We start from the raw sequence: 9,958 nt of genomic DNA on the forward strand, positions 1-9,958 counted from the left end.
TTTATTATTTTCTTAGACAGATAGGGAGGCTTTAGTTCTATTGACCAAGTTATCCTTCAGATGCTATAATGCTGAGTACTGTTGTAAACTGATTCAACTATATCCAAAATGAGATTTGGGGTGATAATTATTTAGGACACAAATCATTGCCATTTAATATCCTTCCTGCAATTTAACACCATAAAACAGGTGAGAGAGGGCCTCATATGCTGAAGATTTTCATGTTAATAGCTTCTGGTACACTTGTTCCTTGTCTTCAATTATCAAAGATGAATCAATTCTGTTGACTTCAGGTTTGGGCTGAATCTGATGAAATGGAATGAAGATTGAATGGCGGTCCTGTTGGCTCAATTGGGAAATAAGCTTTATCATGTCCTGGTTGGAGTCAGGGTCTCCTAAAATTGCAGGTCTAGAGTCTGTGATGCTTTTAATCAGCTGAGACCATAGTTATACATGCCTCTCTTTAACCCCACTGGGATAGTGGAATTGAGGAAGGAGGTCTAAGGCTTTCCGTTCTCATGAACTTATAATGACTGTTCTGATCTGTGAGCTTATTTATTCATTGATTCAGTACCTTTATTTGCTGCTCATGATAATGGCTTGAAAACTGAAGTACTGAAGCATGACTTTGGTGCAAAAAAAAATAAATAAATAACAATAATCCTGATATGAGAAGCAATAAGGGACAATTTTGAGGGAAATATTACTTAGATTTTGGCATTGGCTTGTAAAAGTGTACTTCATCTGAAATTTCCTTCAGTGCAATTGTTTATTTTGACTGTTAGCTACCTTAGGATATACTGAGATGGACCAAATCAAACTAATAATAAATATGAGTGTGTGTTTCTCTGTGGGTTTTTGTCACTTGATTGTAGTCTTTCAACAGAAAGGAACTTGTGTTGGATATCCCTTTCTCACACAGGGCTCATACCAGTGGTGGGTTCCTACCAGTTCACCCCGGTTCGGCCGAATCTGTAGCAGTGGCGGTGGGAGGCTCCATCCACTTTTTGTCTTAACTGGAAGATAATTTTGGACTGTTTTCAAGGATAAACAGATTTGCAATGTTTTATGTACTCCAGGAAAAAAACTTTCCAGATCCCACTGGTCAGAATTTTCTTTCTTCGTCACAGTTTTATTCTAATAAATCTAATGGAATAAAAACTTAATAAATCTTTTACAGTAAAGTTTACTTCACAACTTAGTATGAGTGGATATCTTATTTTAAAATCATGCCTATATGAAGAAGAGAGGAATGTGTTAATTTCACCGTGAGGTGGAAACCCCTGGTTGTTACTTGATGCTTAAATATTTTCACTATTTCATCCCTCCAGTCTTTACTAAATAAAAAGGTACTTTTGTTTGCAATCGGATATGCCCCAAGAAAAAAGGAGGAACTAAATGAAGCATCTGCTTGCAATTGTATCTCATGTAACTATTTGGAAGTATTCAGAGATTTCATATTTGCCTATGTGAAGCCCATAGACTACTTGGTTCATAACTATCTCCATCTTACATGGATGATGAGTCTCAATATATTTTCTTTCTCATTTCTTCTTTTTCTTCTCAGTCTCTGCCTCAGTCCAAATGTGTGGAAAAATGTCAACCTGGATTTGTGAAGAAGGCTCGAGAAGGAGAGCCATTTTGCTGCTACGACTGCCTTCCTTGTCCAGAAGGGACCATCTCCACTCAGGAAGGTGGGTGACACCATAAGGAAACCTACTGGGTTCATCCAGACCACTTGTATCAATATACATCTTAAAGACATATATAAGTTTGATGGTTTTGTTCTTATTTTCATTGTATCCAATTTCTTCCATAATGGGAGGGGTAAGAAAAAGATTTGGATGGATGAGGTAGGAAGAAGGATGTTGTGGATTGGTAGGAAATCTCTCTTTTATTTACCAGTTTGGACGTGTCTTTCCATATTTATCTTCCTTAGGAATATTTGAATCCTTTGTAACCTGAGGAATGATTTTAAATCAATGGTTTTGCTCACCTAACCTGACTTTACATTACAGGCCCAAAGATACATCAATCAACCATTCATTTCATCAGTTAATCTGTATGAAGATCATCAATCCTTCTAAACTGAAATATCTAATTGAGTTGAAAGAACAATGAAAACCAAACAGAAATTTCACCATAAAATCACCAAGTAGCTATTTACTTCCCACCTTTTCTTATTTTTCCAATTTTCATTGTTGTTAAATATTGAGATACAAACAATTATAACACCAACAAAAAAGAAATATAGATGTGATTCTGAAAGGGAAAAAAGGACTACATTAATATACAGTATTGGGATTAAAAGAAACAGAAAGGAGGGGGGTAATGGAGAACTAATAAAAGACCAATCTACTTAATTTCCATTGACACCAATGTTGAATTCGTTTTCTCTTTAAATTTGTTGCCAAGTCTAGTGAGTATAGAAATATATTGCTTCATCTTCTCCTTTTTATAGAGTAAAAAGATTTTGAAGGTAACAAATTCAGTTCCTCTTCTTGAATTCCTTCATGAATTAATTTCCTTAAGATCTCTTTCCTTTCAAATTTATTTATATGGTTGTCTATTTCAGACATAGGGACTTTTGGTGGCACACAATTAAACCACAAATTAAAAATTTAAACAATGAGAACTAAATGCTAAGAAAGCAAGAGAGGAATCCATCAAGATGCTACCTACCATGCAACCATCACACAGGACTCTGTTGTTAAGGGATCTCCAGGACTATTGGAAACTATTACATTTTAAGGGATTTCTAGAGGGCCTTATAGTCTGCAGATACTCTAAATTTCAGGGTTGTTAATGATTTTTCTTTTCCTAGAAGGGGCTGTATGACTTACTTTGAAGTAAGCAATTGTGCACTTCCTACTAAACACATTCTCCATGTCAGACAACTTTTATCTTGTGCTCCATATTTTTAGAGAAGTTTATTGGGAGCATGGTTGGTGGGTCAATCATCAGTAACTGAGTTTTAACATTATTGGGATAAACATACTGTATTTTTCGCACTATAAGACACCCCCCCCCAAAAAAAGTGGGTGGAAGTCTCTGTGCATGTTTGAGTGAATATTGTGGTGGGCGGGAGGTGGCTGATGCTGGAGCCTTCACCGCCGAGCAGCTGATTGGCGGTTGGCTCGGCATCCCGGAATACCACCTATCTAGATTCTAGGTGGTGGGGATCACCACCATCACCACTGCCTATTGCCACCCATTTGCCACTGCCCGTTCGCTGCTGCCCATTTGCCATCACTGATTGCCGCCATCCATTCACCCGAGCCCGATCGCCACTGCCCGTTCACTGCTGCTCATTTGCTGATGGATGTTGACGAACAGGCTGCGGTGATTGTCAGTGAACGGGCCACAGAAAATGGGCGGTGGCGAATGGGTGGCAGCGAATGGGTGGCAGCGAATGGGCAGCAATAAGTGGTGGTGGCAATCCACACTGCCTAGAATAGCTGATTGGCAGTATTCTGGGAGGCCGATCCAACTGCCAATCAGCTACTCGGCCGCGAAGTCTCCAGTGTTCCGTGGCAGCGGCAGCAGCTCAGCTCAGTTGACCGGTGGTAGGCGCAACAGAGCAGACCTCCGACGAGCCACGTGCTGAGCCTGCGATAACATGCTGAAGCTGACCAAGCTGTTGGCTGTTTGCTGCAAGTAAGCTAGCTAGATGAATACCAGATGGATGCTGGGAGGCAGAGGTAGAGTTTTTTTCTTGTTTTCCTCCTATAAAGCTATGACCAATAAATGAATGAATGAATGAATGAATTGAATGAATGAATAAATAAATAAATAAATAAATAAATAAATAAATAAATAAATAAATAAATAAATAAATAAATAAAAAACCTCAAAGGGAGGTTTTTTTTTTTTTCCCCCTTCAGTCAGTTTTCTGTTCCAGTGTTTCTATCCTATACTCATGTTGCTCTTTAAAACCCATCTGGAATTTATAGATGGTCCAGAATCCAATGGCATGAACAGTGTTTCCTTATGTTCTTCCATGGTACACCCCTATTGTGCAAGCTGCACAGGCTCCCCGTTTCTTTTCAAGTGCAATTAAATTCACCTTCAATCCCCTCCATGAGACAGAACCAGGGTATCTGCAGAGCTTCCTCTCCTTGAGGGTATCTGTTTGTCCCACCAGACCAGATATAATTGGCGTGCAAAAGATCTGTTCCCTAAAAGATTCAATTGGCCCCCAACAAAACCTCTGGAGACTTGCTACATCTCTCAGGCATTTGGGCTGTGGTAAGCTCAGTGCAAGATAGGAATCTGATGGATTTTCTCAGAGAAGGGAGGTTGTGGCACCAGATGTTTCTTCTTTTAATTTTATTTTGTTCTTCTTGTTTATATAGTTTCATCTTATTTCATTTTTGTTGTTGTTTTTATAGGTTGTATGTATTAGGGTTTTTTTTTTTGTTTTTTTTTTTTGCTACTGTAAGAATATACTATTAGTGAGACTTTCCTGTCCCTCGGTATCATATCTCATCCAAAGGTTTTCTTGAAATTTGAAAGACAATAAAAGAAATATTACTTTGTTTTTTCAGATACTGAAAAATGTACCAAGTGCCCAGATGATCAATATCCAACCAAGAAAAGAGTCCAATGTATCTCCAAAAGAATAACCTTCCTGTCATATGAAGAATATCTTGGAATCATCCTTGTGTCATTTGCCCTACTCTTGTTCCTAATCACAGGCCTTGTTTTAATCATATTCCTTCAATACCTAGAAACTCCCATTGTCAAAGCCAACAACCGGGATCTCTCCTTCATCCTCCTGGTCTCCCTCCTGCTTTGCTTTTTGTCCTCCTTTTTCTTCATTGGCCATCCAAGGAAAGGCACCTGTCTTCTCCGACAAACAATGTTCAGCATTGTCTTCACAATAGCTGTGTCTTCTGTGTTGGCCAAAACTATCACGGTGATGCTGGCCTTCCTGGCTTCAAAACCAGGCCACAGGATGAGAAGATGGTTGGGGAAGAGCTTGGCCAACTCCATTATCCTTTCTTGTTCTTCTGGCCAAATTTTCATCTGTGCCATGTGGCTGGGAGTTTCTCCCCCATTCCTGGACTCTGACATGCACTCCCAGCCTGGAGAGATCATCCTGCAATGCAACGAAGGCTCTGTCATCATGTTTTATGTTGTCCTGAGCTACATGGGTTTCCTAGCTATCATATGCTTCACAGTAGCTTTCTTGGTCAGAAACCTGCCTGGGGCCTTCAATGAAGCCAAGTTGATCACTTTCAGCATGCTGGTCTTTTGCAGTGTCTGGATCTCCTTCCTGCCCACCTACCTGAGTGCCAAAGGAAAGTCCATGGTGGCCGTGCAGGTCTTCTCCATCTTGGCCTCCGGTGCTGGGCTGTTGGGTTGCATCTTCTTCCCCAAGTGCTACATTATCATCCTGAGACCAGATCTAAATACTAAGGAACATTTGATGATAAAAGTAGGGAACTGACAATGAAATTATTTCCTATGCTCACAGTTCATCATTGGTTATTGATCGCGATTGTTGTTGGTTTGTATGCTTCGTTTGCCCCTGTTTGACAATATAGGTTATTTAAAATCCAAGGAAATAAAAACGGTTACGTTAATCAAATTAAAATCTAAAGTAATAACCAAACAATAAAATTAATTAATAATTAATATTTGTATTTTCCCTTCATGGTTCTTTCCGAACTGGTATTTCAATTCAATCCAGGTCTGATTCTATTGGGAGCAGAAGGGTTAGTGTTAGATGATACAGTATTGCAACTTCAAGAGCTCTATTTGGGTTTGGTGCTCCTTCTCAGCAATCGTCATTCATTTGGCTCTGATCAGCTTTCACCCTCTTTGTAGCTTCCTCTCTCTTAGCCTCCCATTCCAGCTTCTCTGGGCTGAGGTGCTGAACGGACTTTCTGCCTTCTAGTGAGAAATCTGTAACAGACATCTTCATAGCCTGTGCCTTACTGAGAGGGTTGGCATACTGATACTTCCAATCATTTCTCAGGTGTGTGAATGTCCTAGCACTACCTGGCCTTTCCATTGTTGCCAGTTTCTAGGGGAAAAAATAATAAAGACCTGTGGTCAGTGTGTGACCTCTGCTGATTGTCAGGGGAGTTTTAAAAATACCCTCTTGATTCCCTGGTTACTCTCTAGTGTTTACTATCCTACTTCTACCACCATATAATAATGGAAAAGGTGACCTCAGGGTTGAGCCTGCCCCTCCTCTGAACTACATCATTTCTGAAGTGACCCACTTATGGGGGAACAGCTATTGCCCAATTTGGTCTCCTTGCTCCTCCCCTCTAACCTTCTACGGAACCAGAAGAGGATTGAAGGGGAAATCCTCACCTATCTTAAATGCCTGTAGTTAGAGTGTGACCTCTTCCAGTTGACAGTAGGAAGAAATCTTTTTTCTTAAAGGAGGGGAAATTCTTCTATTCTCTGGTACTTTCCAGTGTTCAGTATCCTATTTCTTGTGGAATCAGATATAGGACCCAAAGCAAGTAATGAACTCCCACTGCAGTGTTTATTTGCATGCTCTGTGAGACACCCTCAAATAATATTGAGAAATGGCCCTCACACAACAAAGAGATGCGACTCCTGAGTATGCATCTCAAAATGGTAGGAGAGATTAATGCATAAATCACAAACATATTCATAGCTAAAGGATGCTAAATTATTATAAGTAAGTGAGCTCAGGTTCCTTCTTCTGCCTGTTTTCCTTCAGGGAGGGAGGTACTAAGGCAAAAAAAGCAATAAAAGAGGGAAGAAAACATACATCAAAAGTCTCCTCCATTTTGACCTTCTACTGGTTAATTGTCCTAATCTCTTTAACTCCTGGTTGTATCTCTTCTTGATTAGTTTCCATCCGTTGTTTCTTGTCTTGCCTTCGGGTGCTTCAGAAAATAAGTTGACTCCCTTCCTGTTTGTGGCAGCCCCACAAATACTGGAATATGGCTATCATGTCTCCCCTAGTCCTTCTTTTCTCTAGACTGGCCAAACCCAAATCCTGCAACCCAGTGGTGGTATTCAGCCGGTTCTATCCGGTTCAGACGAACAGGTAGCGGCGGCTGCGGGAGGCTCCGCCCACCTGCCCGGACATCATCACGTCCCATTTTTGACGCTCTGCGTATGCGTTCGCACATGCTCAAATTTGCGAACTCGTAGTGAAGATAAGTGAATACTATCCCTGCTGCAACCAATTCTTCATATGTTTTTGTCTCCAGGCCTTTAGTCATCTTAATTGATTTTCTCTGCACTTTTTCCAAGGTTTTCAACATCTTTTTTTTTTTTTTAATGTGGTGACCAAAACCTATAAAGAAAAGATAAAAATATGGTGGGTTATGCAGAATGTGTTGAAGAAAAAAATTCAATTTTCTCCACAATTGTTTTTATTGGGTATAGTAAAGGGTTTTACATTGGATGAAACTAAGTTGATATTGTACATGATAACAGCAGCAAGATTATTGATAGGTAAATATTGGAAAAATGAAGCTTTACCCACTATTGAAGAATGGACTTTGAAGATGGCTAGTTTTGCGGAGGTGGCGAAGATTTCAGCATATTTAAAAGACCGCTCACAAGAGACTTATGTATGGGGATGGAAAAAATGGATAGATTATGTGCAGAATAAATATCAAGTTAGGAAGTATCAAATAGCTTTTCATTGAAAGTATTATATAAAATAGAAATGTATGAATGTATGAATTGTGAAGAGAAAAAATTATAAGGGGGTTTAAGGGGTTCAAGTTTTATAAAAAAGGGATTTTGATGGGATTATATTCAGTGGAAGTCAGGAGGGAGGGCTAGGGGGGGTTGGGGGGGTTAGGGTGGGGAGTGAGGGGTGGGTTGGGGGGGGAAAGTGGGGTAAAAATGTAATTGTAAAACTTTTGCAATAAAAAAAAAAAAGATCCAACCTACAATTAAGGAGAAATTTCCTGACAGCTAAGACAATTAATCAGTGAAACAGCTTGTTTTCAGAAGTTGTGGGTGCTCTAATACTGGAGGATTTTAAGATAAGATTGGACAGACATTTGTCTGAAATGGTATAGAGTCTCCTGATTGAGCAGGGGGTTGGAGTAGAAGACCTCCAAGGTCCCTTCCTACTGTTATTCTGTGATTCTGTCTACAGTGTCTGGGGAGACATTTTCATTTCCTAAAAGGAAAGCTTACATATTTCTTCAAAAAGGAAATGTAAATTATAAGTGCTTTCAGCTAATGCCAAGATTAATTTTAATACTAGAACTATTTTCTGTTTCACTCTCTATTTTCTATAAGCTCTTTATCCTTTAATGTCCCATTCCACTATATCTTCCTGATTTTAGCTGTTTTTTTAGTTTCTGTTTCCTGTTTTTCGTCTGTCAGAAAAGGAAGAATTGAATTTTTCTTGAATTTTTCCTTCATTTTAAAAATATTTTTTCAAAATATTCTTTCATTATTCTTTCTGAGGAAGACCTTCCTAAAAGAGAGAAGATTTCCCCTTCAGCTCCTCCAGTTCTGAGGGGGAGACAAAAGACCCGCCTCTCTCTTTCCCTAGTGGCTGCCTCTGTTCCTGGCCTGCCCCTGTCGTCATGGCAACCCAGCAGCAGCCAATCAAACAGGAGGGAAGAGATAATGGTTGCCTGGGAACTCAGCCACCAATCATGGAGAAGAGGTTGAATAAACAAAGACAAAGGGTGGGGTGTGTGGAGAGTTTCACATAAGAATAAAATTAAGAGCTTTCAGTGTGATGAGAAAGAGGCAAAACCTGCCAGAAATGCAGCAGGAGGGGAGGCTGAAGTCCTAAAAGTGTCTCTCCACCTAGAAATGGCTGCCTTGAAGAGATTCTCCTCCAGTGGAGGCTCTTGGGCAAGTGGGAGCAGCGGCTGCCCAGAAGAGCCCGGCCAGAGGGTCTTCAGGGGCTATGAGGGACCAACCCCAGGCTGTCCCTTCCTCAGAGCCCCAGAGGGTCCATCCAGGGAGACCCACATTGCCTTTTTCTCACAAACCCTCATTGACTGCTTCCCCCTAAAATGCAACACAAAAGCCCATAAACCACATTAGTTTCTTTTCAGAATTGGGGTGTGTGTGAAGAGTTCCCCCAGATCCTCTCCTCCTTCCTGGGCCTTTTCTATGGGCAACATGATGGGTCTGGTCTTTGGTTGTGTGGAAAAGAGTGGCAGTGGAGGATGGGTCCCCTTTCCTCCATTTCTTCCTTACATGCAGGTGAAAGTCATCATTTATTTCTCTAATTTCCTATCTAGATCCGTTCCAGTCGGGTTTCAGGCCTGGACACAGCACGGAAACGGCATTGGTCGCGTTGGTTGATGATCTCTGGAGGGCTCGGGACAGGGGTTGTTCCTCTGTTCTGGTCCTGTTAGACCTCTCAGCGGCTTTTGATACCATCGACCATGGTATCATGCTGCACCGGCTGGAAGAGTTGGGGATGGGGGGCACCGTATTACGGTGGTTCTCCTCCTTTCTCTCCGACCGGTCGCAGTTCGTGTTGGCAGGTAGGCAGAGGTCGACCTCAAGGCCTCTTATATGTGGAGTGCCTCAGGGGTCGGTCCTCTCGCCCCTCCTGTTCAACATTTATGTGAAGCCGCTGGGCGAGATCATCCGTGGCTTTGGGGTGAGATACCACCAGTACGCTGATGACACCCAGCTGTACATCTCCACCCCAGGCCACCCCAACGATGCCCTTGAAGTGATGTCCCAGTGCCTGGAGGCTGTGCGGATCTGGATGGGGAGGAACAGGCTCAGGCTCAACCCTTCCAAGACTGAGTGGCTGTGGCTCCCGGCATCCCGATATAGTCAGTTGACTCCATCACTGACTATTGGGGGCGAGTCGTTGGCCCCCACAGAGAGGGCTCGCAATCTGGGAGTCCTCCTGGATAGGCAGCTGTCCTTGGAGGAACATCTGACAGCTGTAACCAGGGGGAACTTTTGTCAGGTTCGCCTGATCCGCCAGTTGCGGCCCTTTCTTGATCGGGATTCCCTG

The 9,958-nt window shown here is 41.6% G+C and overlaps 1 pseudogene; it reads left to right on the forward strand.

Moving 5' to 3' along the window:
* The first annotated feature begins 3,619 nt into the window (after nt 1-3,619).
* On the forward strand, nt 3,620-5,452 carry LOC139309791 (vomeronasal type-2 receptor 26-like; annotated as a pseudogene).
* The last annotated feature ends 4,506 nt before the right edge of the window (nt 5,453-9,958 follow it).

Source organism: Pituophis catenifer, unplaced genomic scaffold, assembly GCF_029215685.1.
Source record: "Pituophis catenifer annectens isolate HBS135680 unplaced genomic scaffold, rPitCat1.0.hap2 SCAF_2, whole genome shotgun sequence".
NCBI classification, from domain to species: domain Eukaryota; kingdom Metazoa; phylum Chordata; class Lepidosauria; order Squamata; family Colubridae; genus Pituophis; species Pituophis catenifer.